Here is a 7,605-nt window from a genome sequence, read left to right as displayed (position 1 = left end):
AATAGGATACATCTGGTTGTTTCCATCTATTCCAATTGCTGTCAAAAGTTGCCCAGGATGAACCCCTTTAATATGAGCTCCATCTAAACCAATCACTGGTCTACATCCTCCATTGAAACCTTCCCTCAACCCAGCAAAGCATAAATACATCCTCTTGAACCTTGGTTTTCCATTCTCACCTGGTTCTGTCAAAAATTCCACAGTTGAACCCCTATTGGTTTTTTTAATCTCCTCGGCATAGTCCCAAAGAGCATCATATTGTTCTTCATAGCTTCCTTCAATGGCTTTTGTTGCTAAAAGTAGAGCTCTGTATTCCTTATCCCTTGTTATGTCTAGCATATGGTCTTTGTTAACTTTGTGCACGAAAGAGGAAACACCCAACTTCCCATTGATCTTGAACTACTCTAAATACTTCTCACTCAACCATTTGGAAGTTGCAAATCGGTTAGTATTTGTCCTAGAACACCTGTGTTCATCATTCAATGTTTTGATGACAAAGGTAGGAGTGTCATCAATTTTTGAAGCAAAACATACCCAAGGACAGTGTACACCCTTACATTGTGCTCTAACCCTGTGCCAGTCATTCTTCTTAAATAATATATCCTTCCCGTTTTGTATTGAATACTCCCTTGCTTCCTTCTTAAACACTGCACCAGATGGAAAGGATAATCCTAACTTGAATTTAGGTTTGGCCATGTCAATTGCAGTGTTAAACTCAGGCAACTCTGGCATCTTTACTTTTTTGGACCTCTTGTTTGGTTTGTGTGGCTCACTGTCCTCACCAACAGTTTCAGTAGTGTCCTCATCATCTGTGGAGCTATCATGTGCACCATATTCAATGTGAGAATCTTCAACTGTCTAATTACCTACATCAATCTCTATAGGCCTTTTACCTTTCCTAATCAAATGTTTCTCAGCAATATCATTTACTTCCACTCTGTCATCCTCTTGTTCATATTCCGGGTCTGCCTCATATTCATCCTCATCATCACCACTATCTTCACTGGTATCAACCCCTGCCTCACTTGTTCCATGAACCAAACCAGCCCCTGCCTCACTTGTTCCATCAACAAAACCAGCCCCTCCCTCACAAGTTTCATGATCCAAACCAGCCCCACCCTCACAAGTTTCATGATCCAAACCAGGCCCTGCCTCACTTGTTCCATCAACAAAACCAGCCCCTCCCTCACAAGTTTCATGATCCAAACCATCCCCTGACTCACTTGTTCCATCGACCAAACCAGCCCCTCCCTCACAAGTTTCATGAACTAAACCAGCCCCTCCCTCACAAGTTTCATGAACTAAACCAACCCCTCCCTCACTTGTTTCATGAACCACAGTAGAACCATCCAAACCAGCCCTTGTAACCTCAGTTTTTATGACATTTTCCTCACATATAGTAGGCCCAAATACTTGATCTTCACTACCCAAAGTAGGCCCAGATTCATCAGTATTTAAACTCACCCTACCTGCTTGGTTCGGTCCAACTACACTTGAAGCTTGACTTTCATTGAAGACATGTTCACAGCCATAGGTTCTGATTATTTCATCAAACCTAAAATTCCAGGAACGAGAAGCTTGCTTAAGTCCAAAAATGGACCTATTCAACTTGCAAACTTTTCCTTCTTGTCCTGCTACTTTAAATCCTTTTGGTCGATCCATATAAATGACTTCGTCAATGTAGAGTCCCAGAATGTTTACTTAGTTAGCTAGCTAGTAGTAGTTGTAGTATTTTAGATTTCGTGGATTTTGGTTCAAACCAGGACTTAGTTGGAAACTCCTAACAATAGTAATGGATTTTATAAGTTTAACCTATAGTTTAAGAATATTAATTATAACATAAGGTTTGATTAATATTGCTGGTTATAAATCTGATAATTATTATAATCTAAGGTTTAGATAGAGCCAATAGGATTATGACACTTGTCATAAGAATGATTATTAAGGAATTATTATTTTAATGATAAAATAAGGGAATATAAGACTTAGTCTTCACCAGAAACTGTTAGGGTCATAGTTTGACTCAGTCAAAGCAGTTATCCAACCTTAATTATGCTGAAAAAGTGTAATTACGTGTTTAAAATAATCATGTATGCCGATATATCGCAGTAGTGGAGCCGATATATCGCCTGACGCTGAACACGGAAAACACGTTAACATTGCACGATAGTACGAACGGAGGCTCAGGATTAGGGCCCAGCCGATATATCACCACATAGGGGCGATATATCGCCCTATTTATCTATATTTTTTTAATTTTTAAAAACCACCTTTGACTCCTTAGACCTACCTCTGTTAGTTTTGACCGAGTCTTCAGCCTCTGATTGACGAATATTCAATTATCTTCAATTAAATTCATTATTTTTATTCAAATCAAAATGGGGTTAGTTTCACTCCTTACCTCTATAAATAGGACCTAGTACCCAGCCCTTTCACGTACTCTTCAGCTGTGATCAGACTCCAAGGTGCTAGTGAGACTATAGGAGTGATAAACACTTGGGTTGGGAAAATCTTTACCATTCTTAAGCTTTATCAAACACTTGGGAAGTGAGAATTAGAGTATTTCGGTATTGGAGTTAAGCCAATCCATAAGGTCAACAAAGGTACCCTTATTCTTAAGTTCAATTCTGTTTGATTCCTTATTATCTTTAGTTTTCATTCAGGTTCTAACTTTTGTTATGGTTTTGTGGTTAGGTTTTTATGTTCTTTGAACTTAAGGTGTCTTTTCGGTAAGCTTTCTCTTGATGGTTTAGTTATACTCTTTTCATCTCTTTCCTTTAGAAATATTCACTATTCTATTGCTGGTATTAGGAGTATTCCAAGCTTCGCATTTGTTCTCATATCCCGGTTCTGGTAAGGAAAATAGGATAGATCTTGTATGTTTATATGATATGTTATGCTATGTTATGTTATGTTATCTTATGTTAACATTATGTATAGTATGTATATAGACCTTGGGCATATGACTTGTCTAGCTAGCAAGCCCAAATAATTTATGGGCATATGACTTGCTTGACTAGCAAGCCCCACCAATCTATTGGGCATATGACTTGTTTAGTTTACAAGCCTCAAGTAGTATAATGGCCATTGTAGTAGTATATGACATATGTATATGATATGCTTATAGTATATGTTTATGATATGTTTATAGCATATGTTATGATATAATTTTATGTCTATGATTTATGTTGTTGGTAGTTTTTCCTTGTTGGGCATTAGGCTCACTCCTTTTCTTTTAGTATGATGCAGGAAAATAGATGCAAAGGCGGAAGGATTCTTGGAAGCTTGGTGTGTGTATGGAGGTGAATGGAGTGGATGGGCTGCGTGTCGATTCGAGGACAACATTTTTTTTCTTTAAATTACATTTTTATGTATTTTCCGCATTTAGCTTTGTAAATAATTTTATTTAAGTTATGTTTTATTTTAAAAGAATGAGCTCATTTATGTATTACAAATATTATTTTTTTCAAAGTTTCAATAAAGTTATGAATTTTCTTATGTATGTTCTCTCTAAAGTTGTAGTTATGTCTAGTAGGTTTAATGACCTAAGTCTCATAGATAGTTGGGTCGTTACAGTTGGTATTAGAGCAAATGGTCCATTTACATGAAATTCTCCTTGATACACACGCTCAAGCTCCGAATCTAACCGCCAACGTAAGTATTTATGTTTTAGTTATTATGTTTATGTGTTTAAGCTAACATTTTAGTCTTTTGTTTTTAGTTAAGATATGGATGGAGCTTTATCATATAATGATATCCGAGCCATTAAAGCCTTAAAAAGGATTAGAGAACCAAGAAATATAGTAGGAATATTGGAGAGAATCACTCGGAGATTTCTTTTATTCCATAATCAAATAGTTCATCTCCAAACAACTAAGCAAATAATGATGAGAGCTACGGAGCAATATATTTTAGTAATTAGGATTTTTAGTGATTTTCCTTTTGTAATTGCTTCTTTGGAAGAAATATGGGAGACAATAGATGTTGAAGATGAAGTACCACCAGATATGAGATATTATTTTCTCATAATTAGGTTTACATCTAAGATGGAATTCCAATTCACACAAGAACAAAAGAATAGAATCTTTACAAATCTTCCAAGAGGAATTTTTTAGGCTCACGAAAATGATGATTACGAAGAAATAGATGATGATATGTTAGATGAAGGATCTAATGTAGAAGATCCCAATTTTTAGAATATATTAGTTTATTTATTTATTTTATTTATTATTTTTCCTTTATGATTGTACTTAGTGAAAATTGTTTTTCAAAATTAATGTCATTGTTATTTTGATGACATGTATGAGTTTGATTTTTTTTTTTTTTTTTTTGCAGTCATAATAAATAATGACTAAGTTCGGTGAGGGTGGATACAAATCAATGAACCGGGTTCTCTATATTGAGTAGTGGGAACGATTTTACTGATCCTATCCCTCCCTCAGTATGGTTAACTTTGGAACAACGATGAGTTCGAGCTTGAGAATTAAGTCATATAGGATAATTAGAATCACACTTAGAAAATAATAAAGATGGCTTATTTTTCTGAGTTTAGAAACACACCCTAATTATAAAGAAGGCTTATATAATTCTTTTCATAAGAAGTCATAATTAATAGGTCCGAGTTATGTTTGCTTAGATTAAGTTTTTGCCTTAGAGCCTATTAAGGCAAGTTCTAACAGGTTTTTCTCAACTGTTAGAACTCTGCTGAAGATGTCGCTCAGAAGATCTGCTTGCACCAATGGCAATGTCCCTAATGTCGCTCCTGAGACGAATGAAGCCCCTCTAGTTTGCAAAAGAGGAAGGCGTGCAAATGCCAACCGGAATGCACCGCCACCACCGCCAATTGACAACACTGCGAAAGTTGCCAGACTACGACGACAAGTTGAGGAATTACTGCAGAAATAGCGACAGCAGGCTTAGACTCAGTCTCCACCTCCACCGCAACCACAGCCTTAGCAAATGGCTCCAGCACCCCATCAATTTGGTCCATATGGGGGATGGCCAATGGCGAACTATGTGCCATACCCAGCTCAACATATGGAGCCTATCTATGAGCAGTTTTGTAAGCAACACGCTCCAAACTTTGAAGGGACAACCCACCCCTTCGAGGCGGAATAATGGCTCAGAAATGTGGAGCCAATCCTATCACACATGAATCTCAGCAACGCGGACCGCATATCCTACATTTCGTCTCTACTGAAGAAGGATGCAAGAATATGGTGGGACCTAGTACAGCAGACTCACGATGTCGCCACTAGGACTTGGACCAGATTTGTGGAGCTGTTCCACAAAAATTACTACAATTCAGCTATCATTGCTTCAAGGGTCGAGGAATTCGCTAGTCTAAAGCAAGGCAACTTGACGATAGCAGAATATGCTCGGCAGTTCGACCGATTAGCTAAGTTTGCATCTGAGATGGTTCCAACTAATTTTCTGAGGGTGATTAATTTCGTTAGAGGACTTCAACCAAAGATTGAGCTAGGGGTTAAGCTAGCAAACTTTGGGAATACTACTTATATCGATGTTATAGAAATGGCAATAGAAGTGGAAAGGCTCCAGGTGAATATTAGTAAAGAGGAGGCCAGTAAGCCTGAGCCTAAGCAGCAGGGTCAACCCCAGAATGGTCGGAACATCAACAACAACCAGCAGTCCAACAACAATAACGGTCAGAAAAGAAGGCATCCTGACAACAAGCAGTCCGACAATGATAAAAGGGCACGGACGAACAATGGAGGAAATAGATCAAGTTATGTAGAGTACCCGCAATGTGCTAAATGCCAAAAGAAACATCCTGGTGAGTACCGCGCAAACACCAAGGAATGTTATAACTGTGGTCAGGAAGGACACCTGAAAAGAGAATGTCCTCAGCGCAAGCCAGAAGGGAAAAGAGATGACAAGATGGTTCCTGCCAGGGTTTTTTCCTTAACCCAAGGAGAAGTTGATGCTAGCAATAAAGTGGTCACATGTCAGGTTTCTATCCTCAATGATATATGTTTTCTATTATTTGATTCGGGAGCCAGTCATTCGTATATCTCATTAGGAATGATAGAGAAATTAGAAAAACCTTGTGAAAGATTTAGAACTAGGTTTGAAACAGAATTACCTTCGGGTGAAATAGTCCTATCATCACGGGTAGTATGAGGTGTATCAATCAAGATTGAGGACGTAGAACTAGAAGGAGACCTGATAGAACTAGAGATTAAAGACTTCGATGTGATACTAGGAATGGACTGGCTAGCAAAGCATGGCGCAACCATCGACTGCAAACACAAGTGATGTTCAAGACTCCTGACAGCCAAAGGCTATGTTTTATGGGGAAGGTTTCAGGTCTATGCACACCGCTTATTTCATCACTTAAAGGTCAGAAGATGATAGAGCAAGGATGTCAAGCATTCTTAGCTAGCGTTACAGATGTGGTAAAGGAAACACCACTAAAGGTCGGAGATGTGCATACTGTAAGGGAATTTCCAGAGGTATTTCCTGACGACTTGCCAGGATTGCCGCCGACTTGGGAAATTGACTTCACAATCAAGCTAGTACCAGGAACTGAGCCTATCTCCAAGGCACCATATCGGATGGCACCTACTGAACTCAAGGAGTTAAAGGCGCAGCTACAAGAACTATTAGACTTGGGCTTCATTAGACCAAGCCATTCGCCATGGGGAGCACCGGTTCTGTTTATGAAGAAGAAGGACGGGAGTATGCAGATGTTCATAGATTACGCGAGCTGAATAAGGTGACGATTAAGAACAAGTATCCACTACCATAGATTGACAATTTGTTTGATCAATTCCAAGGAGCAATCGTGTTCTCAAAGATTGACTTACGGTCTGGGTATCATCAGCTCAAGGTACGAGAAGAAGACATACCTATGACAACTTTTAGAACTCGTTATGGGCATTACGAGTTTCTAGCCATGTCTTTCGATCTTACCAACGCTCCAGCCGCATTTGTGGATTTAATGGGTAGGGTCTTTAAGGACTATTTGGATAAATTTGTCGTAGTGTTCATCGACGATGTCTTGGTGTACTCAAAGGATGAAGTTAAGCACGAGAAGCACTTAAGGTTGATCTTGTTACGACTGAAGGAGCATAAGCTTTACGCCAAGTTCAAGAAGTGCGAATTTTGGCTTTCACAAGTAGCATTTCTCGGCCACATAGTATCCAAGGACGAAATTGCTGTAGACCCATCTAAAGTTGAAGCTGTGAAGGACTGGCCAAGACCAAAGAATGCGTCTGAAGTAAGAAGTTTTCTGGGATTAGCAGGTTATTATCGAAGGTTTGTTGAGGGTTTTTCTAAGATAGCCACTCCACTCACCAACCTGACTCGAAAGCAGCAGAGGTTCAACTGGAATGATACGTGTGAAGAGAGCTTCCAGTTGCTTAAGAATAGGCTATGCTCAGCACCAGTACTTTGTGTACTGACACCCAATGAAAATTTTATAGTCCACTGTGATGCGTCGAAGCAAGGGTTGGGTTGTGTGTTGATGCAGAATGACAAGGTGATAGCCTATGCATCAAGGAAACTGAAGGTGTACGAACAACACTATCCAACTCATGATATGGAGTTGACAGCGGTGGTTTTTGCGTTGAAAATCTGGCGCCA

Source organism: Humulus lupulus, chromosome 1, assembly GCF_963169125.1.
Source record: "Humulus lupulus chromosome 1, drHumLupu1.1, whole genome shotgun sequence".
NCBI lineage: Eukaryota > Viridiplantae > Streptophyta > Magnoliopsida > Rosales > Cannabaceae > Humulus > Humulus lupulus.
This window is presented reverse-complemented; position numbering follows the sequence as displayed.